The following is a 26193-nucleotide window of genomic DNA, read 5'->3' as shown; positions in this document are numbered from 1 at the left end:
ATAACGGGGAGCCAATGGATGTGGTATATCTGGATTTCCAGAAAGCCTTTGACAAGGTACCACACAAAAGGTTGTTGCATAAGATAAAGATGCATGGCATTAAGGGGAAAGTAGGAGCATGGATAGAGGATTGGTTAATTAATAGAAAGCAAAGAGTGGGGATTAATGGGTGTTTCTCTGGTTGGCAATCAGTAGCTAGTGGTGTCCCTCAGGGATCAGTGTTGGGCCCACAACTGTTCACAATTTACATAGATGATTTGGAGTTGGGGACCAAGGGCAATGTGTCCAAGTTTGCAGACGACACTAAGATAAGTGGTAAAGCAAAAAGTGCAGAGGATACTGGAAGTCTGCAAGGGATTTGGACAGGCTAAGTGAATGGGCTAGGGTCTGGCAGATGGAATACAATGTTGACAAATAACGGCAAAAGGGATTATTATTTAAATGATAAAAAATTAAAACATGCTGCTGTGCAGAGAGATCTGGGTGTGCTAGTGCATGAGTCGCAGAAAGTTGGTTTTCAGGTGCAACAGGTGATTAAGAAGGCAAATGGAATTTTGTCCTTCATTGCTAGAGGGATGGAGTTTAAGACTAGGGAGGTTATGCTGCAATTGTATAAGGTGTTAGTGAGGCCACACCTGGAGTATTGTGTTCAGTTTTGGTCTCCTTACTTGAGAAAGGACGTACTGGCACTGGAGGGTGTGCAGAGGAGATTCATTAGGTTAATCCCAGAGCTGAAGGGGTTGGATTACGAGGAGAGGTTGAGTAGACTGGGACTGTACTCATTGGAATTTAGAAGGATGAGGGGGGATCTTATAGAAACATATAAGATTATGAAGGGAATAGATAGGGTAGATGCGGGCAGGTTGTTTCCACTGGCAGGTGAAAGCAGAACTAGGGGGCATAGCCTCAAAATAAGGGGAAGTAGATTTAGGACTGAGTTTAGGAGGAACTTCTTCACCCAAAGGGTTGTGAATTTATGGAATTCCTTGCCCAGTGAAGCAGTAGAGGCTCCTTCATTAAATGTTATTAAGATAAAGATAGATTATTTTTTGAATAATAAAGGGATTAAGGGTTATGGTGTTCGGGCCGGAAAGTGGAGCTGAGTCCACAAAAGATCAGCCATGATCTCATTGAATGGCGGAGCAGGCTCGAGGGGCCAGATGGCCTACTCCTGCTCCTAGTTCTTATGTTCTTATGTTCTTATGAATTACAGTGGGTCGGTCCCAAACTAAAGAACAGAAAGTCCCAAAACTAGGGACAGTGACTGAAGGAAGTTCCAAGGAAAAGAACAGAAATCTGGAAAATGGTTAAAAGTCAGGGCTGCAAGATGCAGACCTGATATAATGTGGGTTTGTGAAGAGCCAGAGATCCAAGGATACCCAAAGGTTGTTGACTCCTGACTGCGGGGCCTGTGAAGCAGTGTTGTTTTGTCGGCAGCTGGGTATCTGAGAGATTGCATGGATGGCGGAGCTTGAATGCACGTGGCAATCTAGGGCAGAGGAACTTCAAAAGGAGAGTTTGAAATCCTGGAGCTGGATCCTTGGTGAAGATATTCAAGAGAAAGTGCTGTTTGGGAGAAGATTCCAAGATATGTTTTTCCAGAGCAGAGATTGGAAACCCTCATGTGAATTTCAGAGTTCCTGTGAGGTCAGTTGGCTCACTGTGTAACAAGTCACTTGGGGAATTGATGAGAAATCTGTCAAAGTTGTTTGGGTAGCATCTGCCACTTGGCTTCAGAGTGTGGTGTGTCTGACCATGCTTCACCTGTTGGTTTACATGGACTGTGTACTGTAAACAGTAGTGTATAAGATAGATTTTGTAACTTGTGTTATCCTTATGAATCTTATATATCTGTAAACGTATAGTTATGGTGAAGGAACAGTGCATTATAGTTCATATTTTCTTGCCTAATATATGTTTTATTATTTGTTAAAAATTCTTCAACTAACTCTTGTGACTCTGTTCAGTAGCCACATTTCTAAACAAAAAATAGAAACTAGGATCTATCAAGCGGGGTCCCACATTGGGATCTGATTCATCCAGTAGTAGCATCAGCTGGGACCATAGCAATTCCTATTGAATCAGTCATAGAATCTCCAGTATTGCGTTCTTTTTTCTGGCTTTATTATGCCTGAGTCTCTCAAAGTATACGCTTTGAAATTCCTCCCAAAATCTGTCTAACTCCCTTTAAATTCCCTGGCCCTTCCCACTGGTGGGATCTTCCGGTTCCGCCGAAGAGAACGCCCACCACGGTTCCCTGGCGGCAGGATGGGTGAACCATGCAAACATTGTAGGCTGTGACAGGACCAGAAGGTCAGCTGGCGGCCAATGGCAAACTCCCTCTGCCTTGGGAAAACCCACTAGGGGAAGGTTGCAAAATTACAGCCTAAAATCCCCCACTTTGGTTAAAATTTATCCCCCGAGCCAGCCAAAATCCCTGGCTCAGCAACCAATTTTCCCTTGGTTGCTGTAAGGACCCTTCCTGCTGATTCCCTTATTTCCCATTTCTTTATTTTTACTGCAATCATTTTGATCCACGGATGCTAAATGGACATGTGTCGTTAAGTCGCGCAGGGGAAATGTGAAACTCCAAAGTTACAACATGGTGCACTGTGCTCGCCTTCAGACAGCAGAACTCAGACTTTTCAGCACCAGAGAGATCGGTCAGACTCGGTTCTGTTGGTTGGCTGGTGGCCAATGAATTGGCCAAAAGGCCGTATTCTGACTGGTGACAGGTGATAGTTGGATCCTGCCTGAGTGGAATGATTTTCAGAGAGCCAGGGGATGGATAGTTGGGAGTCCGGGACGCTCTGAGGATAGAAGCTGCTCTCTCTCTCTCTCTCTCCTTTGTGTTATCTCCAGAAAAACTGCATCTGCAAGAATCTACAGTAAGACAACCGTCTGAAACAATTAATTTTATCCCTTTTACTTATTATTTTACGACCCTCTCCCCTCTGTGTTTGTCTGTCATGTGTGTGTGTGCGTAAAGCGTAGGACTAGTTTAAGTGGGAGGGGTTTAGGAATTGAATAATAGTTTACCTGTTGTAGTTGCTGCATTTTTAATTATAATGTGGAGATGCCGGCGTTGGACTGGGGTGAGCACGGTAAGACGTCTTACAACACCAGGTTAAAGTCCAACAGGTTTGTTTCGATATCACGAGCTTTCGGAGCGCTGCTCCGAAATTTTAATTATAGTTATTGTTATTAATGAATTTAATTAGGGGCGGCAAGTGGCACAGTGGTTAGCACTGGGACTGCGCCGCTGAGGACCCGGGTTTGAATCCCAGTCCTGGGTCACTGTCCATGTGGAGTTTGCACATTCTCCCCATGTCTGCGTGGGTTCACCCCCACAACCCAAAGATGTGCAGGTTAGGTGGATTGGCCACGCTAAATTGCCCCTAGAATTGGGAAAAAAAATAATTGGGTACTCTAAATTTATATTTTTAAAAATATTTATGTATTTACTTGTGCTGAAATTTACAAACCTGGTGACTGTAATTGTTGGACAGCTAAGGGCCAAAGACTTTGGGTGTTTTTCTCAGCAATATTAATTAATTTCAATTGTGTTGCAACACTGGGTCAAGTGGGGCTGGAATTGACCGTGCACTAGCCCAGGGACCTAGCAGTTGCCCCCATGTGAAGCATTTTAGGATGCTTTTCTATATTCAAGGTGTGCCACAAATGGAAGCTGCTGTTAAAATGGGTGGCACCAATGCCAGTGCCCTGAATAGCGTTGATCTCAGTTCTTTACTCCATAAATTAATTGTAAATAATTCTTTTTGCTCTTTGGCCACAAATTGCCCTCAGTAATCCTGCAATACAAAAGATGTTTGTGCTGGGTGCTGACAGTGAAACATTGCTGTGTAGTGACACCATTTACAGATTAACACTATAAAGATAACTTAAAACATGAACTCTGATGAATTTAGCATCTCCAGAACAGAAAGCAACTTGACTCAGTGGTTAGAGCCCTGCTCAACGTGGCATTGAACGCTTCATACCAGGAAAATACTTTGTTAAATGCCTGGAGAAGAAATACTGACAAGGTTGTTACTACTGAGTACTGTCCAAAAGATAAACTCAAAGAATTGTTACAACACAGACGTGCCATTCGGCCTATTATTTCCATCCTGGCTTCCTGAAAGAGAAATCAGAATGTCACATTCCCCCCTCTCTATGTAACCTGCATTTTAAAAAAAATCTTTAAGTGCTTGTCCAATTCTCTTTCGAAAGCCATAATTTAATCTGCCTCCACCGCCCTCCCATAGAATTCATAGAATTTACAGCGCAGAAGGAGGACATTCGGCCCATCGAGTCTGCACTGGCCCTTGGAAAGAGCACCCTACTTAATCCCACACTTCCACCCCATCCCTGAAACCCAGTAACCTCACCGAACCTTTTGGACACTAAGCAGCAATTAATCATGGTCAACCCGTCTAACCTGCACATCTTTGGACTGTGGGAGGAAACTGGAGCACCCAGAGGAAACCCACACAGACACGGGGAGAAAGTGCAAACTCCACACAGACAGTGACCCAAGGCCAGAATTGAACCCGGGTCCCTGGAGCTGTAAGCAGCAGTGCTAACCACTGTGCCACCGTGCCGCATTCCAGATCCTAACGCCATACTGTGTAAGAAAATGCTTTCTAATGCTGCCTTTGGTTATTTTATCAATCACCTGCACTGTTACATCCACCCCCCCCCCCCCCCCCCCCCCGCCACCCCGGCCAAAAGAAAACATTTGGCCCCTCCGCTACCCTCTCTCAACTTTCTCTTTTCTCTGGGGAACAACCACAGCTATTCCTATCTCTCCACATAGCTGAAATCCCTCAACCCTGCAACCATTCTCATACACGGAAAGACCACCACCTAGAAGTTCCTCTCCAAGTAACTCACCATCCCGACTTGGAAATATATCACAGTTCATTCACTGTTGCTGGGTGAAAGTCCTGGAACTCCCTCCCAGACAGCACTGTGGATGTAACTTACCGCATGGACTGCAGCAGTTCAAGAAGGCAGCTCACCACCACCTTCTCACAGGCAATTAGGGTTGGGCAATAAATGCTGGCCTTGCCAGCGAAGTCCACATCCCCTAAATGAGTGCAATTTAATTATATATACATATATTTACTGCACGCCCTCTAATGCCTTCACGTCCTTCCTAAAGTGTGCTGCCCAGATTTGATAGTACCCCAGTTGAGGATGAATCAGCATTTTATAAAGCATCTTAACTTCCTTGCTTTTGTACTTTGTGCCTCGATTTATAAAGTCCATGGGCCTAATTCTCCATTCCTGAGGCTAAGTGCCAGCTTCAACGGAGAATACGCGGGTGATTCTCAATGGGAAAATCAGCATGAACCCCTCACCAATTCCGGTACTGGTGAGGGGCTAGAACCGGCACCGCATGGAACACCAGTGGATCGCACGAAAAACAGACAAAAACTCGGCCAATCCCGGGCCGCGCTTGTGCAGGGCTGACGAGCTGCACTGTTGCGCTGGAAAACATGGAGTTGGCCATGCTGGAACCCAAACCCGCTCACCCCGACCCTACAGGCCACCCTCTGGCCACCCCAGCCCTAGCAGAAGCCCCTCCGGCCAAGTGGCACGGATCCCGGATGAGTATGGTGGCGCTGGACACTGCCCGCAATCGGCATGCCAGGTTCCCGACTGCTGGGACCACATGTGGCCCACGCTGTCGGGAAATTGGCCCATGGGGGCGGAGCATCGTGGGTGGACCAGCTGATGATGCGCCAACAGCCTTGCGACTGCGCGCGGCCCAATGATGTAGATTTGGAGGGGCAGAGCATCACGAACCGGCGTCAAACTGGCGCCTGCCCCAAATCCAGCATCAGAAGCCATTCTCCGCCAGATCGCTGATCCCGATTTCGGCGGCGGGCTACGGAAAATTCCGCCCCATGATCCTGTGAGCCTTCTTAAAATGTGTCAAACAACATTCATTCTTGGAAGGAGATTAGAAAATTGCAAAAGGGATGGCACGGTGGCACAGTGGTTAGCAGTGCTGCCTCACAGCGCCAGGGACCTGGGTTCAATTCTGACCTCGAGCGACTGTCTGTGTGGAATTTGCACATTCTTCCCAGGCAGTATTCTCTCAGCCCATGCTGGGCTGGGCACGAATCATGCGATGCCACCCCGACGCCGGTCCGCAGATTCTCTGGAGAGCGATTCTCCGCCCGGGATGGGCCGAGTGGCCGTACAAAAAAATCCATGTCCCGCTGGCGCCGTCCACATGTGGTCTTACCCGGCGGGACCTCGGCGCGTATCCTTTCGGGGGCGGCCTGGTTTGGGGGAGGGGGGGGGGGGGGAGAGGGGTCCGACCCCATGGGCCGGCCTCTCAGGATAGGGCCTCTTTTGTTCCTCGCCGGCCCCTGTCGCCCTACGCCATGTTGTGTCGGGGCCGGCGCGGAGAAGGGAGTAACCGTGCATGCGCGCAATCGCGCCGGTTGCACTGCGCATGCCGCTTTGGCACCGGTCGCACTGCGCATGCCGCTTTGGGGTCAGAATCGCTGCTCCTGAGGGCATATTGACGCCGTCGAGAAACACGACGGCATTTACAATGGCATCAAAACTTAGCCTCAGGATCAGAGAATCCCACCCCCCCATGTTGCATGGGTTTCCTCCAGGTGCTCCGGTTTCCTCCCACAGTCCAAAAATGTGTGGATTAGGTGGATTGGCCATGCTAAATTGCCCTTAGTGTCCAAAGATGTACAGGTTAGATAGATTGGCTATGATCAATGCGTTGGGTTATGGGGATAGGGTGGGGAGTGGGCCAAGGTAGATTGATCTTACAGAGGGTCGTTGCAGACTCGAAGGGCTGAATGGCCTTCTTCTGCACTGTCGGAATTTTATGGTTAACAGCAGCGAGATAATTTGGGTGACACCCCTTCTGTCAATGGGGTTTATATAATCAAAACCTATTCTCCCTTTACTGGCTTTCATGCTCCCGACCCAATTATTAATCAATGGGGATATATTGCTTCACATTGTGATGAAGTTCAGAATGCATTTAGCAGCTTTATATAAATATATAGAATAGACTGCGCAGAAAATGGTAATATCACTGTTGGAGGTGGTCGGCTGAAATTGAGGTGCATGGGGAGTGTGGAAAGCGCTTTCTCCATTGCAAGCTGATCTGATTGAAGAATTTTTGATACTGTCCGTGAAGGAGATTGAAAGTGTTCTATTTCTAAATGTCATCCTCACCCTGATGAGGAATAATGCAGCGCTGCTTTCCATTTCTCAACACACAGAACAACGGCAGAGTTTGAAAATGGAATTTGGTGTGAGCAAGGTTTGTTCACCGAAGTTAAATTTGGTGTGTAAATCCTGACTCTGTGCGTTTTATGACCTCAGTTCCACAAAGTAGGGGTAATTGGTTTGTACGTGCGGTGCTTTGAAAGGTCGCATCAGAGTGGCAGGTGATAGCAAATGAATCTTGATTTCAACAAAGGAAAGATGACAAAAAGCAATAATTGTAAATTTCAAAATGTATTTAAAATTATTCAATGCCTGATTTATCTTCAAATTAACACATTCAAGAAAGGTTTGTAATTGGAATAATGAACAGACAGTGTTTGTAATCACCCACAAAATGAAATTTAACACGATTGATGCTGTTCATAACTTAATTTCTTATTGGCTTGTAGACTGGCAAACCTATTTTGCAGTCAAAGATGTGTATTACAGGGCTGTGGGCTGCTGCAATTCAGAATTGATTTCATTGTCGCCTCGAGAGAGAGAGAGAGCACAACCTCTCGTTTATCCACAGCTAGCTACTTCGCAAAATAAATCCTAATTCCATCCGCAGAGGCAGATAGAAGGAGTACACCTGACAGAAATGTGAACAGTTCAGAAGAGATTCGTAAGAATTTTCTTTGAACCTTCCTGCTGAATATTTTGGTCATAGTAAAGTTTCTTCATTCTTTCAGCTGCCTGGTGCTCAGGAGAAATTCCTGATTTTTTTTCCCCTTTTTCATTGGGTGTGGGCGTTGCTGGTTGGCTGGGCCAGAATTTGTTTCCCATCACCCGTTCCACTCCCTCTCTTGCTAGGCCATTTAAAAGCCAACCGCCTTGCTGTGGATCTGGAGCACAGGCCAGAGCAGGTAAGAACGGCAGATTTTCTTCCCTAAAGGACATGAGTGAACCAGATGGGTTTGGGTTTCATGGTCACCATTAGACTTGAATTCAAATTTCACCATCTGCTGTGGTGGGATTTGAACCCTGAACCCCAGACCATTACCCTGGACCTCTGGATGACCAGTCCACCGACAATACCATCACCTCACCGCCTCACAATGGGACTGTGACTGAGAGGGCAGGATCCTCTGTTTAGGAGGCTAAGTGTTGCTGCAGGGACGGAACTGCATGCAATTCGTGTTTCCTTTGGAAAGGGAGGCCGGAGTTTTCCAGGTATCGAGATTCAGTTTCCAGTGGGTTTGGCAGTGGGCTGGTTTCAATGGAAAATCCCATTGACAAATAGCGGGAAGATAAAATCAAACCCCGAGAGAAAGGCATGCCAGCGAGAAACACATGGCTGGGGGACCGGAAAATCCCCCCCGGAGTCAGGACATGCACTCTGCCAACGCAAATTTAGAGAAATTCCCAGCCCAGTGGCGTTCTAACCGCTGGGGTTGGAGTTAGCACTGGAAGCTGGAGTTGTATTTAAGCGCTCCACTTACCACACACTCACTGCAGCCACGATGACCTGCCCCCTGGGGCCAGGTGTCCGAGGTGGACCCACAGCTCTATGCCAGTGAGGAGAGGAAGGACAGCCTCTTCCCCAGCGTGGGCCGCAGACTGAAGCCAGCTCTCCAGAGCAGTGCCTGGGAGGTGTGGCAGAGGCAGTCAGCGCTGCCAGCCTCACCAGGAGGAGACAGCTGTATCAGAGGGATGGAGGTCACTGGTGAGGCCCCTGCCCTGAGAGGGGAGCTAACCAGGGAGGACTCCAAAGGCCATGGTGAAGGTGTCCTCCAGTTGGGGTGAGCTCTGCTGATACCCTGCTTCTGCTGCAGTGAAGCAGCGCTTCTGAGGCGTGCCAACACCTGGTGGGCCCCTGATTGAGCTTGGACATCTTATACCCTTGGTGAAATAACTGGGGTATGAGGGTGTTCAGAGGGGTAGCTTGTGTGGGCTCGCAGATGACCAGAGGCGCCCTGAGCATTCAAAGGACACAGGCAGCACTCAGCAGAGTGAACGGCCAGGGGTCTGTAAGGAACACCAAAGGGGTGCTTTCAAAAGTCAGACTACAGCAATGGCGGTCTGAGCCAGGCCAGCCCAATCCCAAGAGGGACACTTGGGATTTGGCACCAAGTCACACTCCATTACTGCCCTGTGGTAAACCACTGTTACACCTATATTAGGTGATGTAAGGTAGACCTGTACTACAGGTTCGCCGGTAGCCCCTGCCTGCTGGCTCCGGCCAGTAGGAGGAGTATAAATATGCGTGTCCTCTATCCAGCAGCCATTTCGCCAGATGCTGTGGGAGAACACACATCTTACTGCAATAAAGCCACAGTTGTATCCAACCTGAGTCTTTGTACAATTGATCGTGCATCAATTTATTGCAGTAAGATTTTCTATAAGATGGACCTCCGAATCAAACCATATCGCCTGCAGCTGGATCCACAATCGAGCGACGCCAGAAAGGACTTTAATCACTGGCTAGCCTGCTTTGAGGCCTATATCAACTCAGCGACCGCCCCTCTGACAGAGGCTCAGAAGATACAGATCCTGTACTCAAGGTTGAGCTCCAGCGTTTTCCGCTGATCCCGAGCTATGCGGACGCCATGGCGCTCCTCAAAGAAAACTACACAGAAAGCGAACACACTCTTCGCCAGGCACGTACTCGCCTCTCGCTCTCAACTCCCAGGTGAGTCCATAGAAAACTTCTGGCGGGCCCTAATCCCACTCGTCCGGGACTGTGACTGTCAGGCCGTTACGGCCACCGAACATTCTAACCTTCTTATGCGCAATGCTTTTGTAACGGGGATTGGGTCGGAACTCATTCGCCAAAGGCTGCTTGAAGGGGCCACGCTCGACCTACTGGGGACTAAGAAGCTAGCACTCTCCATGGCGGTCGCCTCACGTAATGCTCAGGCCTTCCCCTCCGGCCTCGCGGTCCACCCCTCCTATCCCTCATGGACCCCACAAACAGCCGCCGCAGCTGGGGCTTTACCCAGCCAATACGCCTATGCCACACGCCAATCCGCGCACCCCGGGGGTCCCTGGTCTTACTTCTGCGGCCAGCAGAAGCACCTCGCCAACGCTGCCCGGCCCGTGCTGCCATTTGCAAGGCTTGCAGCAAAAAGGGCCACTTCGCCGCAGTGTGCCAGGCCCGCGCAGTCGGCGCTATCGCCCCCTCCCCCCTGACCCACACACAATGGGCCCCGCCATCTTCGTCCAGGACCACGCGTGGCCAGTGGGCGCCGCCATCTTCACCTCCCCGGACCACGCGCAGTCAGTGGGTGCCGCCATCTTTACCTTATGGGGCCATGGGCGGCCAGTGGGTGCCGCCATCAGCCCCCCCCCCCCGCAGTCCATGTGCAGCCCATGGGCACCGTCATCTTGTCCAGCCCCCGCAACGTGCGGCCCATGGGCGCTGCCATTTTGACCCCCGCAGGATCTTCAGGCGCCGCTTTCTTGTCTTCCCCACGGGGCATGGACGGCGACAACATTCCACGACCTGGGCCCCCCACGCTCTCCATCTTCGGATGCCAGCGACGACCAACTGCAGCTCGCCTCAATGATGCTCGACCAGTCTCGTCCACACAACCTGGCCACCGCCTCGACTACGGTGAAAATCAATGGCCACGTGACCTCTTGCATGCTGGACTCCGGGAGCACCAAAAGCTTCACCCACCCGGATACGGTAAGGCGCTGCTCCCTCGCGCTCCAACCCGCCAATCAAATAATCTCCCTGGCCTCCGGATCCCATTCCGTCTAGATCCGGGGGTTCTGCATGGTCACTCTCACGGTCCAGGGCGTAGAATTCAGCGGCTTCCGCCTCTGCGTCCTTCCTAATCTCTGCGCTGCACTACTGGACTTCCAGTGCAATCTCTAGAGCCTCACCCTCAAATTCGGAGAGCCCCTACCACCCCTCACTGTGTGCGGCCTCGCGACCCTAAAGGTCGACCCACCCTCCCTCTTTGCCAATCTAACTTCGGATTGCAAACCCGTTGCCACCAGGAATAGACGGTACAGCACCCAGACAAGACCTTCATCAGGTCTGGGGTCCAGCGGCTGCTTCGGGAGGGCATCATCGAGGCCAGCAACAGCCCCTGGAGAGCTCAGGTGGTAGTCGTTAAAACTGGGGAGAAGCACAGAATGGTCGTGGACTACAGTCAGACCATCAATCAGTACACGCAGCTCGACGCATACTCCCTCCCACGCATAGCTGATATGGTCAATCTGATTGCGCAGTACCGGGGCTTCTCAACGATAGACCTAAAATCCGCCTACCACCAGCTCCCCATTCGTAAATCGGACCTCCATACGGTCGTATGAGGCGGACGGTCGTATCTATCACTTCCTCAGGGTTCTCTTCGGCGTCACTAACGAGTCTCGGTCTTCCGAGGCACAACAGGCCTTTGCCCATATCAGAGCTGATATTGCCAAGGACGGGATGCACGCAGTAGACGAGACACTGCCCTTCCAAGTAGAAAGCGACGCATCAGACATCGCACTTGCCGCCACCCTCAATCAGGCAGGCAGACCCGTGGCATTCGTTTCCCGCACTCTTCATGCCTCAGAAATTCGGCACTCGTCCGTCGAAAAAGAGGCCCAAGCTATCATTGAAGCTGTGCGGCATTGGAGGCGTTACCTGGCCGGCAGGAAATTCACTCTCCGCACTGACCAATGGTCGGTAGCCTTCATGTTCAACAACACGCAGCGGGGCAAGATCAAAAATGATAAAATCTTGCGGTGATGAATCGAGCTCTCCACGTATAATTACGAGATTCTGTATCGCCCTGGCAAACTCAACGAGCCCCCAGATGCCCTATCCCGAGGTACATGTGCCAGCGCACAAGTAGACTGACTCCGGGCCCTACACGACAGCCTTTGTCACCCGGGGGTCACACGGTTGTACCATCTTGTCAAGGCTCGCAATCTGCCCTACTACATCGAGGAAGTACGGACAGTCACCAGGGACTGCCAGGTCTGTGCAGAGTGCAAGCCGCACTTCTACCGGCCGGACCGTGCGCGCCTGGTGAAAGGCTCCAGCCCCTTTGAACGCTTCAGCGTGGATTTCAAAGGACCCCTCCCCTCCACCGACCGTAACACGTATATTCTCAGTGTGGTCGATGAGTACTCCAGGTTCCCCTTTGACATCCCTGCCCCGATATGACGTCTGCCACCGTCATCAAGGCCCTCAACACAATCTTCGCTCTGTTCGGCTTCCCCGCCTACATCCACAGTGACAGGGGATCCTCATTCATGAGTGATGAGCTGCGACAGTTCCTGCTCAGCAGGGGTATCGCCTCCAGCAGGACGACCAGCTATAACCCCCGGGGAAACGGGCAGATAGAGAGGGAGAACGAGACGTTTTGGAGGGCCGTCCAACTGGCCTTACGGTCCAGGAACCTCCAAGCCTCTCGGGCAGGAGGTCCTCCCTGATGCACTACACTCCATCCGGTCGCTACTGTGCACCGCTACGAATAACGCACCCCATGAACGTCTTTTTGCCTTCCCCAGGAAGTCCACTTCTGGGGTGTCACTCCTGACTTGGCTCGCAGCTCCAGGACCGGTCCTGCTCCTTGGCACGTCCGACTCCACAAGGCAGACCCGTTGGTGGATAGGGTGCACTTGCTCCATGCCAACCCCCAGTATGCATATGTGGCGTATCCCGACGGCCACCAAGATACTGTCTCCCTCAGGGACCTGGCATCAGCAGGTTCAACTCATACACACTTCCCCGGCCTGGCGCCACCCTCCCCTCACCCGGCGCTCCCAACATTAACCCCACCAGGACCATCCCTCCTTCCCCTCCCCACGCAAGAGGATGAAGAGGATTTTGGCACGCTCCCGGGGTCACCCGACATCAGACCAACACCGACGTCGCCAGCATCGACATCGCCGCCACCGTTACGTCGCTCCCAGCGGAACGTCAAGGCACCAGACCGGTTGAATCTCTAACTGGCACCGGACTTTCAAAAGACATTTTTTTTCTCTCCTAATAAAATACTGTACATAAATTCACTACAGTATATAGTTCTCCACCACCCCCGCCGGACTCATTTTTAACAGGGGGTGAATGTGGTAAACCACCGTTACACCTGTATTAGGTGATATAAGGTAGGACCTGTACTACAGGTTCGCCGGTAGCCCCTGCCTGCTGGCCCCGCCCAGTAGGAGGAGTATAAATATGCGTGTCCTCTATCCAGCAGCCATTTCGCCAGCTGCTGTGGGAGGCCACACATCTTACTGCAATAAAGCCACAGTTGTATCCAACCTGAGTCTTTGTACAATTGATCGTGCATCATGCCCCTGGTCCGGGCAGTCACCCTGCAGCAAGCCTGACAATTTTCACAGGTTTTTCAGACTTTGTTAACCCTCCCGCTCCCCCTCCACAGCCATGACTCCAAGGCCCAACTTGTCAATACTTGCACGAATTCGCACTCGCAAGACTTCCACCTAAGAGGGGTGAAGCATAAAGTGGCCAATCCGCTAATGAGATTTAAATACGGGCAGCACAGTGGCGCAGTGGGTTAGCGCTGCTGCCTCACGGCACCGAGGTCCCAGGTTCGATCCCGGCTCTGGGTCACTGTCCGTGTGGAGTTTGCACATTCTCCCCGTGTTTGCATGGGTTTCGCCCCCACAGATGTGCAGGGTAGGTGGATTGGCCACGCTAAATTGCCCCTTAATTGGAAATAAATTAATTGGGTATCTAAAAAAATTTTTTAAATGAGATTTAAATACATGCAAATGACGGTTGTGCATGAATCTGCCGGTGCTGGGCACAAACACAGATATCGCTGCCAGTGAAGGACCAGAGCTTGATGTCGGAATCAGCGCCAGGCCCAAACCTCGATTTTTCAATTTTGCGCGATTCTCCACCCAATCGCGAGTCGCGCATCCGGCATCGTGAAATGGAGAATTCAGCCCAAGAGCTCATTATTCCATCTTCTGATTCAGTCCAGGAGCTCCAACATCACTAAATTTCATAGTCCAGTTCAATTCATTGAGCACGTCTAATTCAGTCTCTGGCCCACTCCTTCTCCATCTGCATCTTGCAATCTTGTGGAAGGACCTCCATGTGACAAATGGCCAAAGGATTTTTTGAAACCAAATAGTACATATAGGGTGAGATTAGACACCCGGGACGTCATTCTCCGACACCCCGCCGGGTAGGAGAATGGCCGTTGGCTGCCGTGAATCCCGCCCCCGCCGAAGTCTCCGGTACCGGAGATTAGGCGGGGGCGGGAATCGGGCCGCGCCGGTTGGCGGGACCCCCCCGCTCAATTCTCCGGCCCGAATGGGCCGAAGTCCCGCCGATAAATTGCCTGTCCCGCCGGCGTAAATCAAAGCTGGTATTTACCGGCGGGACCAGGCGGCGTGGGCGGGCTCCGGGGTCCTAGGGGGGGGGGCGCGGGGCGATCTGACCCCGGGGGGTGCCCCCACGGTGGCCTGGCCCGCGATCGGGGCCCACCGATCCGCGGGCGGGCCTGTGCCGTAGGGGCACTCTTTCCCTTCCGCCTCCGCCACGGTCTCCACCATGGCGGAGGAGGAAGTGACTCTCCCCACTGCGCATGCGCGGGAAACTGTCGGCAGCCGCTGACGCTTCCGCGCATGCGCCGCATTTCCGTGCCAGCTGGCGGGGCAACAAACGCCATTTCCGCCAGCTGGCGGGGCGGAAATCCCTCCGGCGTCGGCCTAGCCCCTCAATGTTGGGGCTCGGCCCCCAAAGATGCGGAGCATTCCACACCTTTGGGCCGGCGCGATGCCCGTCTGATTGGCGCCAGTCGGCGGACATCGCGCCGTTGGGGGAGAATTTCGCCCCCGGCTTCAGCTGTATGTACTGCCCCCACGGTGGCCTGGCCCGCGATCGGGGCCCACCGATCCACGGGCAGGCCTGTGCCGTGGGGGCACTCTTTCCCTTCCGCCTCCACCACGGTCTCCACCATGGCGGAGGCGGAAGAGACTCCCTCCATTGCGCATGCGCGGGAAACTTTCAGCGGCCGCTGACGCTCCCGCGCATGCGCCGCCCCGACATGTCATTTCCGCGCCAGCTGGCGGGGCACAAAGGCCATTTCCGCCAGCTGACGGGGCGGAAATTCCTCCGGCGTCGGCCTAGCTCCTCAATGTTGGGGCTCGGCCCCCAAAGATGCGGAGCATTCTGCACCTTTGAGGCGGCGCGATGCCTGTCTGATTGGCGCCGTTTTGGGCGCCAGTCGGCGGACATCGTGCCGTTTCGGGAGAATTTCGCCCCTCATTTCAGAAATCTGTCCATGTTTGGACCAAGGCTGAATTGAGGCCAGGTGCCAAGATGGAACCCAAACTAAACATCGGTGAGCAGCTTATTGCTGTGTAAGTCCCCCTTGATAGCACTGTCGATAACGCATTCCACCACTTTTCTGATGATCAGGAGCAGATTGACTGGGCTGTAATTGGCTGGGTTGGATTTGTCCTGCTTTTTGCGAACATTACATACCTGGGAAAGTGTCCACATTGCCGGGTAGATGCCAGTGTTGCGGTTGTGCTGGAACAGCTTGGTTAATGGAGTGGCAAGTTCTGGAGCAGAAATACCCTTTATGGGATTTTCCAGGACCCAGAGCCTTTGCATTATCCGGCACCTTAACTCATGTGGATTGAATCAAATTGGCTGAAGTTTGGCATCTGAGGTGACTCTGAGGTCCTCACAAGTAGGTCAAGATGATTTCTTCACTTGGCACTTCAGGCTAAAGATGATTGCAAATGTTTCTTGTCTTTTGCACTGATGTGTTGGGCTCTCCCCAACATGGAGGATGGGGATATTTGTGGAACCCACCCTCCTGTTAGTTTTTTTAATATTAACCACCATTCATGACTGGATATGGCAGATCTGCAGAACTTTGATTTGAACCATTGGATGTGGAATCACTTAGCACTGTCTATCGCATGCTGATCCGCTGTTTGGCATGCTGCAGCTTCACCAGGCTAACACCACATGTTTAGGTATATGCCTGGTGCTGTTTTTGGCATGTCCTTTTGCACTCTTCAGAGAACCCTTACTTGATGGTAATGGCAGGGTGATAATATGCCAGGCCATATGATGACTGAATATAATTCTGCTGCTGATGGCCCACAAAACCCCATGGACGTCCAGTGTTGAGCTGCTAGGTCTGATCGTGTCTATCCCGTTTAGCATGGTGGTCAAACCTCAATGAAAAAATGAAAATCGCTTATTGTCACAAGTAGGCTTCAAATGAAGTTACTGTGAAAAGCCCCTAGTCGCCACGTTCCGGCACCTGTTCAGGGAGGCTGTTACGGGAATTGAACCGTGCTGCTGGCCTGTCTTGGTCTGCTTTCAAAGCCAGCAATTTAGCCCTGTGCTAAACAGCCCCTAACACAACACAATGGAAGAATGGAGGGTATTCATAATGTGAACATGGGACCTCATCTCCATAGGGACTGTGACTCCCCTTACCTATTTTGTCAAGGACAGATTTGTGAGGATCTGGTCTGTTAGGTTCCTTGTTAGTTCCTTCATCACCACAAGCCCAGGTATAGGAACATAAGAACTTAGGAATTAGGAGCAGAAGTAGGCAATTAAGCCATTTGAGCCTGCGCTGCCATTCAATCAGATCATGGCTGGTCTCTTCCTGGTCTCAAATTCACCTCCCTATTTGTTCCCCATGTCACTTTAAACTGATTTTTTAAAAATGAGAAATATATCTATCTCCCTCTTGAAACAATTTAATAATTCGGACTCCACCACATTATGGGGCGGGTATGGCAGACATTACCTTCAAGACGCAGCCAGCTTGGTCAGTTTTGGCATTGCCGAGCCACTCTGGATGATGGACATTGAAATCCCCACCATTCTATGCCCTTGCCACCCTGAGTGCTTCCTCCAGCTGGTGTATCAACATGGAAGAGCACTGATTCATGAATGTGGCAGCTCCCGGAGGCTTGCCAATCTTCAGACTCTTCAGCGCAGACTGGGAAGCCAGCTTAATTTCCACAAAGTAGTCCCGACTCTGGGAAATGGACCAGATTCAGGATCATAACCTTAACTCCCCTGTTGTGCTTTGTTAATGTTATGGCCGAACAGAAGATCAATGCCACACTGTTGACAGGGTTTCCTTTAGCCACTGGATCAGTTAACTTCTGAAAGACGTCCAATGTGAACCATGACCATCGCTCTCTACAGTTCTATTTATTTCCGATCACTGCTCTATATTTCTCAAGGCATTCCAACAGTCTCTCCACTGATTTACTGATTACAGATTTCAGCTACATAACCTATGGCAAGTGGTACTGAGTCCTTTTTAATAAATTCTCTTTTGACTCGCTCTTTCTCATCTCTGCATACCGATTGTAGTTATAGTAATTCCCTGAAGCACACTCCAAAATGTGACTTATCACATCAGTCATCTCATTACGAAATTTTCATTTCAGACATTTCCTGGACTCTGATCGTGACTTTCACAGCAAGTTCACAACTTTAGTTGGGAATATCCTTAGGAAGCTTAAGAAAAGCTCTCTTGCAGTATATTGGGACCCATGGCCAAGCAGGTAAGTGGCCATTTTCCCAGAGCTTCTCAATGCCAGGACTGACTAACAAAACTCGGAATAAGTTCAACAGGAAAAATGGTTATTAAACTCCAGAAATTGCATATCAAAATGGTAAAAGATGAAAAAAATACACCTCCTCTTATGTTGCTTGGAATGACAGGACACCTTGGTAAATAAGCATTATCTTGCAGTTTTAATTGAGTTTTGTGTCTGTGAGCTGTAGTTATTTTTTTTCACAGCTGAGGACATTATGAATACTTGTCTGAATTTCAAATACTACAGAATATTTTAACTTGCAGGGTGCAGTGTTCACAATTTTGTGGATTGTTTTAAGATGTTATTAAAGGATTATTTATCTTTGAGATAGTTATTGAATAGAAATTTGTTTTTACAATAGATTCACCACTTAAGCAGGTTTACATATTTTTCATTCGGTTAGGGATTTTAAAAATGTGAATTTAAAAATGAAATATGTTTTTCTTCGCTGTCAGCTCTATGAGATTATTAAAAGAGTACTTTTTAATAATCATTTCCATGGATTCCCATTGCAATTACATGATGCCTGAGAACTGTACATAGTAGATACTGGAGGAGTTACTTGGGAGAATGCATAGATCATAAGGAGAGGGGGCATGGAGGATGTGAGGCAGCATGGTGGAGGAACAAGGGTGGGTGGGGAGGTGATGCTGCTGGTTAGAGGGCATAAAATTATGTTGGAGAGCTGGGCCCATATCCCAGAGGACTAAGGTGGGCCTTAGCCCACCTCAGTACCCGTATGCCTTCAATACTGTCTCATGACTCAAGAAACAAAATTCCTCTCCGCCCAAGTTTCCAGAAGGCAAAAATATGGTGCGGGGTTGAGGAGGGGTGACAAGGCCAAGGCCAAGGCAACTCCCCCCCCCCCCCCCCCCCCGTATGCAGTCATTTACTCCATGGTGCTGTGGATGTGCTCCAGGCTGCACTCCCCAGAGCTACCATTGGCTTTTAACACTGAAAAGCAGTCTGAGGATGCCATGTTCCTGGTGGGTTCCAGCACTATTTCTGTAGCTGCGAGATGATCAACATCTGGAAGGTTTGCCCGAGGAAGATCTCAATCTTCTGCAAGGTTCCCAGTCGCATCTCTTGCTTAAATAATAGGCTCAGGCAACTGAAGGTGATTCCTGACATGTGGCTACCCAGGACACATGAAATGGGCTGGATTTCCCCACATACCGCAAGAATTGCAGGCAATGGGACTCAGCTGTACTAACATCCTGCTTAAAAATCCCATCTACTTATGACAGAGATGCTGTCAACTTTCCGATTCCCGTACTCCTGTTTATTATTTAATTATTCATGTATCTACTGTATTTTGGATTTCAGTAATCAGTATCCTCTATTTCATTAATTTCAATTTCATCCCTTTAGATCTCATTACTGACTTATATATTTACTGTTTCCCCTTGGTTTAAAGCTTTCTGTACCAAATTGTCACTCATCAAAACCCCACTGGCATTCTATTCAGCAAACGATTCCATTTCTCAGTCTCCCCAAACTCTGTGCACACAAAGCCCCGAATGTTCCACAATGCTTAAAAACACATTAATTGCAACACATCAGTCACCAGCCAGCCAAGGCAATTAACACCTAGTCATCTTACAGCTAATTGCAAGTCAATGGCCGTTAGCAGTCAGTCTGAAAGTGAAGTTTGAAGCAAATGTTACATTTACTATATTAGTTACCCAATATTTACCAGAAAATCCTACTCCCACCAAATTCCCATTGCTAATCTGTTTTAGTAGTCACTCTCAGCTCTGTGCACAGTGTTTAGCCTCCATAAAGAACAAAGAACAAAGAACAAAGAAATGTACAGCACAGGAACAGGCCCTTCGGCCCTCCAAGCCCGTGCCGACCATGCTGCCCGACTAAACTACAATCTTCTACACTTCCTGGGTCCGTATCCCTCTATTCCCATCCTATTCATGTATTTGTCAAGATGCCCCTTAAATGTCACTATCGTCCCTGCTTCCACCACCTCCTCCGGTAGCGAGTTCCAGGCACCCACTACCCTCTGCGTAAAAAACTTGCCTCGCACATCTACTCTAAACCTTGCTCTTCTCACCTTAAACCTATGCCCCCTAGTAATTGACCCCTCTACCCCGGGGAAAAGCCTCTGACTATCCACTCTGTCTATGCCCCTCATACTTTTGTAGACCTCTATCAGGTCGCCACTCAACCTCCTTCGTCCCAGTGAGAACAAACCAAGTTTATTCAACCGCTCCTCATAGCTAATGCCCTCCATACCAATGCCCTCCATGCAGGGGCAGCATGGTAGCATAGTGGTTAGCACAATTGCTTCACAGCTCCAGGGTCCCAAGTTCGATTCCTGGCTGGGTCACTGTCTGTGCGGAGTCTGCACGTTCTCCCTGTGTGTGCGTGGGTTTCCTTCGGATGCTCCGGTTTCCTCCCACAGTCCAAAGATGTGCAGGTTAGGTGGATTGGCCATGCTAAATTGCCCTTAGTGTCCAAAATTGCCCTTAGCGTTGGTTGAGTGGGGTTACTGGGTTATGGGGCTAGGGTGGTGTGGGCTTGAGTAGGGTGCTCTTTCCAAGAGCCGGTGCAGACTCGATGGGCTGAATGCACTGTAAATTCTATGATTCTATGCTGATGGAGATTCAGAAGAATGGGAGGTGAGGGGGATTTGGCAGGGTCGATGCTGAGAGGATGCTTCCCCCTGTGGGGGAACCTAGAACTGAGGGGCAGCGGTTTCAAAATAAGTGTTTCCCTTTTAAGACAGAAATGAAGAGAACTTTCTTCTCCCAGAAGATGGTTAGTGTTTGCAATTCTCCCCTCCAGCCAGCGGTGGAGGCCGTGTGGCGCGATCGAGATCAGTATTCACCTATTGTGCAACAAGACCTATTTGTGAAAATTGCCATGCCAGAGTTCCCAGTCGCCTGATTCATCCGAATCGGGGCTCAGCAGTTCGCTGCTAACAATGGTGAGCATCATTTACACGGTTCCTCAGCACTCACTCCCAGTCAGGCCAGGAGATGGCAGGGAGGAGACCTGCTCCTCTATTTGTGGATGATGATGTGGCCGGGTTTCTGGGTGCCATGGAGGAGAGATGGGGGGGGGGGGCACTCTGTACCTCCGAGGGGGTCAGAGACCCAACAGCAGGTCAGCAATGTATCCTAGGAGCAATGGCTGTGGCTATCAGAGCAGGAGTCCAATGTCGGAATAAGACCCACGACCTCCAAAGAGTTGCAAGGGTAAGTTACCACCTCTCTCCTCCTGGTATTAGTCCCGCCTGCCACCCTTCAACTCCCAAACCCCTACCATCCTCAACACCCCCCCTCCCGCACCCGTGCCACCCATCCCTCCATCTACTGACTGGCACCTCGCACTCTTCCTACATCTGACCTCGAAGCTTGTTCCTCTGAAACCCCTGGCACTCACCGCCACAACCCCTTAATGTCGAGGCACAGTGCCCACACCTGCCACCTGCTAAACACTCCCTGATCCATCAAGCGTGCAGTTCACAATGCCCTCTCTTTGTTGCCACAGGAGACATAATAAGAAGGAAAGGGAGACGACGGGGACAGGATGCCAGAGTTGCGAGTCCTCTCCCCTGATGAGGAAAGGGTCCTGGAGATCGCTATGTTGCCTGAGGAGAGAGCAGTGACCTACAGCAAGGTTGGCATGCACCAGAGAAGAGAAGATCCACTGCCCATTCATCCAGCTGACCAGTTTCGAGTGAGTTGTTGATGTCCCAGACCTTATCCTTCCCTTTCACAGAGCCCCATGTCCATTGTCTCATAGGATCACCATTTGATGAGGCTGGGCCATCTGGATCGCTGCAGGCACCCAAGAGACCACCTCGGAGGAGAGCTCCGAGGAGAACAACAGCAATGCATCATAAGCATCACCCTCCACCAGCACAGATACATACACCTCGGTGGGTGACATTAGTAGACAGGCTCACTATCTGCTGAGCACCACACAGTTACTGATGTACATCAGGTGGAGGCAGGAACACCCAGGAGAGTCAGCAGTCGGAAGTCTGCTGGATCCCTGGACTCTGTTGAGTCCCAGTCAGATACCGAGTCTCTGGACAAGGTTTCCCCAGAGCTGATGCAGATGCAAGAACGTCAAGATGTAGGAGGGGATGTCAGCGATGTCCTATGTTTGCAAGGCCAATTGGTAGAGTCCCAAAGGCTGCAGGCACAGGACATGATGCCGGTTTTGCGTGGCACCCATGCCAACATTGCTAGGGTGGCGACTGCAGTGGAAAGCTTGGATCCTGACGTTCGAACCATGAGTGGTGGTGCCCAAGGCTTGGCTCAGTCTGGACGACCATGGCTGAGGGACTCGACCTCATGTCCCAGTTGCTGAGTGACGTGTCCCAGATGCAGGTGAACATCGTCAAGGCACTGGAAAGCATATTCCACTCACTGAGGAGCATCGCTGAGTGCTTTGACACCATGGTGCAGATAATGGTCCGTCCTATGAAGTCCGCCAAGGCCCTATGGGCACCCTCAGGGAGGAGGAAGCACAGGAGCTCATCCCACGGCCTTCCACCAGGGAGACGCAGGCAGTCTTCTGCATCCCCCCTTCCTGACAGCGCCGCATCTCAATGGCAGTGGGCAGAACAGGGTGGAACAGCAACACCTGCGACATCAGTAAGATGGCCGGGGCCTTCCAGCTCCAGGCTTTCTATAGGACAACTACAAAGGGCATCAAAGGCCACATGGTGTGGAAGGCAGCAGGCTATCTCCACCTCCAATGTGCATCCTGGGGACACACCTAGACGTAGCACCAGGCCACGGAGGATAAAGACGTTTTGGGAGTACCGAGTGGACACTGGAGAGGTCTGTATTCATCGTTAGGTGGAATTAATAATTGTCACGTTAAAATGTTCACCAATAAATCATTTCACACCTTATACATGCAGCACCTCTGTCATTTTAATCTTCAGAACAGTGTAGATCTCTCTCCCCATCTGGAGTCACTTCCTGCTACAGGCCCCCCAAGAAACAGCACCGGTTAGAGCATAGGAAACCCACAGTGATGGATATCCTGGACTGCAAGCCCCATCACTCACTGGACACAGACCCGCCCCCTCCTCCCATACCTCCCCACCCACCACGGTGGCCCAAAGTAATTAGCCCACAATACAAACGCCATCATGAGAATAGATGGGAGCACGCTGTAAGTAGAAAGACAGGAATCAGTCTTAATCAGAACTTGAGCACCACAGCTTTCTTTACAGAAAGTGGTCATTGCCCTCCTGCCTTGAATAGCGATCCACTGACAGTGCCGACACAGGCCTGTCACCCCGGTGTTATGTACCATAGACCCTTAGAAGGGGGACAGGGGTTCTGGGAAGGGGGAGATTGGGGAAGGGATGGTGTGATAGGGGTGGGGGTTTGCAGATCTGACAAACACACTCATCGCATGCAAATCTAGAGACTATGAGGGCCCCCTTGGTCCTCCTGGCAGGTCGGATGCCTATTCTCTATTCTCCAGCTCCTCCTCAGGCTCATCCTCCAGCCCCTCCTGACCTCCTCCTCTATCTCAGATGAGGCCACATGTTCTTCCTCTTCATCCTCCTTCACGGCCACTGGGAATGTGTTCCTCCTCCATGTCGGCCCGCTGCTGTGCCAGGTTGTAGAGGGTGCAGCAGACCACCAGGTGGGAGACCCTCTAAGGGGTGTACTGCAAAGCATCGCCAGAGCGGTCCAGGCAGTGGAATTGCATTTTCTAGTCGGTCGATGCACCGCTCAATGATAGAACAGGTGGAAGGATGGGCCTCATTGTAACGGCTCTCCACCTCAGTCTCAGGCCTCCGCACTGGCGTTATCAGTCATGACCTCAGCAGGTATCCCTTAAACTCCAAGAGCCAACCTGTCATACTGGGGTGGTCCTTGAAGACACAGGGGATCTCCAAGTGCCCAGGATGTAGCTATCATGCACACTCCCAGGGTAGCGGGCACACACATGGATGATCATGAGGCAGCAGTCACGCATGATGCGAACATTCAGGGAGAGGAACCCTTCCTGTTCATATCGGGCACTCCCTGATGCCTTGGTGCTCCCAGGGCAATGTGGGTGCCGTCAATGAGCCCTTGGTCCTGGGGCATCCCAGCTGACGTGATGCAAAATTGGAAGGCCTGAGATGATGCTGACAGCCAGCTATTTTAATAAGCAAATGGCTTATGTGATGCAAATGGCATTCACGGCACCTGCCAGTCGGATGACGGATCCGCCATTAACCCGACATTAGGAGAATTGAAACGTGATTTTACCTGGCGGGTTTCCAACATTTAGACTCTGGCCAGCCACCATACCATACAGATGGGATGGGAGAATTCCGTGAAATTCCAGTATCTCAGAATGCCAATCCTCCTTTCAACCAGACTCTATAGGATAAGCCTTTGTCTGCTTTAGCCTAAGGGCGGGATTCTCCGGTATCCGGCGGGCGGGCCATACCGGCGCCGAAAAATGGCGTGAACCACTCCGACGTCGGGCCGCCCGGAAGGTGCGGAATCCTCTGCGCCTTCAGGGGCTAGGCCGGCACATGAGTGATTGGCACGTTGCCAACCAGTGCCGAAAGGCCTCCGCCGGCCGGCGCGAGTTGGCGCATGCGCAGGAGCACCAGTGTGTTCCCAGAACCGCTGGCGTGATTACTGCGCTTGCGCAATGGGTTTCCTTTCCGCGCCGGCCATGGTGGAGCTTTACAACGGCCGGCGTGGAGGGAAAGAGTGCCCCCAAGGCACAGTCCGGCCCGCAGATCGGTGGGCCCCGATCGCAGGCCAGGCCACCATGGCCCCCCCCCCCCCGGGGCCAGATCCCCCTGCGCCCCCTGCGCCACTCTGAGGACTCCGCAGGCTACCCGCAGAGCCGGGTCCCGCTGGTACAAACCTTGTGTAATTTACGCCGGCGGGACTGGCCGAAAACGGGCGGCCGCTCGGCCCATCGCGAAGCGGAGAATCGCCGGGGTGGGCCACTGCCAACGGCCCCCGACTGGCGGGCACGAATCCCACCCCCGCCAAAAAAACGGCGCCGGAGAGTTCGGCAGCCGGCGGGGGTCGGAGAATCCCGCCCTAAGTAGCTAACATTTTTCCTTTAATCAACATAACGGTTCCAGCACTTCAGGATTCACATCCACTCCATATTTATTTTCTCAATTAACCAGCAAAAATGCATCAACAATATTTTCTAAATTTGGCACTGCTGCTTCAGATTTAATGTACTTTTGTTAAACTTTCATTGCTTCTTTTTGCACCAAAGTGTTTCTGTGAACTAATATGCAGATTTCCGTGTCAAGAGGTTTGTTTTATTCATGTTGGAAGGGGAGCAAGGGGGAAAATGCAGTGATGCGACCCAATGTGGAATGGGATAAGGCATGAATTCAACCAAATTACCTTGCTTCAAGAACATTCCTGGGAAAGTTGGAAATAGCAGGGGTTAAAAGAGTTAAACATCGGGGAGTTGGTATCAAGAAGGGAATAACAGCACAACTTTATTTTAATAAATCCAAAAGGGGAATAACAAAAAAGGGACATTTGGGTAAAGAGATTGGTGTAAAGAGTTCCTGACATTCACCATGAATTGGGTTGAGACTAACAAACATTTTTCATATTGGATTATTAAATGTCTTACAACTCCCCCCCACCCCCACCCCCGGGCTAGTACGTGGTCAATTCCAGCCCCACTTGACCCGGAAACACAACACAGTTCAAGTTAATAAATTATTCAAAGAAAACACCCGCAGGCTTTGGGCCTTAGCTGCCCAATAAGTTCAGTCACCAGGGGCGAAATTCTCCTACCCGCCCCGCCACATTTCTGCGCCGACCGGCCGGCGGGAGTCTCCGTAACACCGGCCGGTCAATGGGGTTTCCCATTGTGGGGCACCCCCACGCCGTCGGGAAACCCCCGAGCGCCGGCAGAACGGAGACTCCCGCCGGCGGAGAATGACGCCCCTGGTTTGCAAAGTTAAACACAATTAATTTTATTAATAACAATAACTATGAATAAATAAGCAACAAATACGACTGGTTAACAGTTATCTAATTACTAACCCTCCCCTTTTAACCAGCCCCCGCATTCTGTACACACACACTCCTAACCCCCCCCCCTTTGTAACACGCCCCCGCTCTCTACAAACACACATGCACACACACAAAACAGACAAACATACACAGAGGGGTAAAAAAATAATAATGAAAGTAATTATTGGATGTCTTCTGGCATTAGTCCCTTCGTTTTAGGCTTTCAATTTGAAGTTTCGACTTTCAGACTGTAATGATTTTCACCGAACATTCATCTAGGACCGTGTTTTCAAACTTTTTTCCGGGGACCCATTTTTACCAACCGGCCAACCTTCGGGATCCAACCCAGCTGACCTTCGCGGCCCACACCGGCCGAACTTCGCGACCCACGCCGGCCGACCTGCGCGACCCACCATTTTGTCTTACCTTGTTT

The 26193-nt window shown here is 50.8% G+C and overlaps 1 protein-coding gene and 1 long non-coding RNA gene across 5 annotated transcripts in view; one reads left to right on the top strand and one right to left on the bottom strand.

The window, feature by feature from the left end:
• Positions 1 to 26193, bottom strand: part of LOC140430841 (RNA-binding Raly-like protein) — a 2211286-nt gene that overhangs the window by 2026032 nt on the left and 159061 nt on the right. The window lies entirely within an intron of this gene.
• Positions 17622 to 26193, top strand: part of LOC140430843 (uncharacterized) — a 110555-nt gene continuing 101983 nt past the window's right edge. Inside the window, exon 1 of the long non-coding RNA XR_011949564.1 lies at positions 17622 to 17730. This is a non-coding gene — a long non-coding RNA (uncharacterized lncRNA). The remainder of the gene's footprint in view (positions 17731 to 26193) is intronic.

This window comes from Scyliorhinus torazame, chromosome 10, assembly GCF_047496885.1.
Source record: "Scyliorhinus torazame isolate Kashiwa2021f chromosome 10, sScyTor2.1, whole genome shotgun sequence".
Lineage (NCBI taxonomy): Eukaryota > Metazoa > Chordata > Chondrichthyes > Carcharhiniformes > Scyliorhinidae > Scyliorhinus > Scyliorhinus torazame.
Note: the sequence above shows the minus strand (reverse complement) of the source record. Positions and strands in the feature narration are given on the sequence as shown.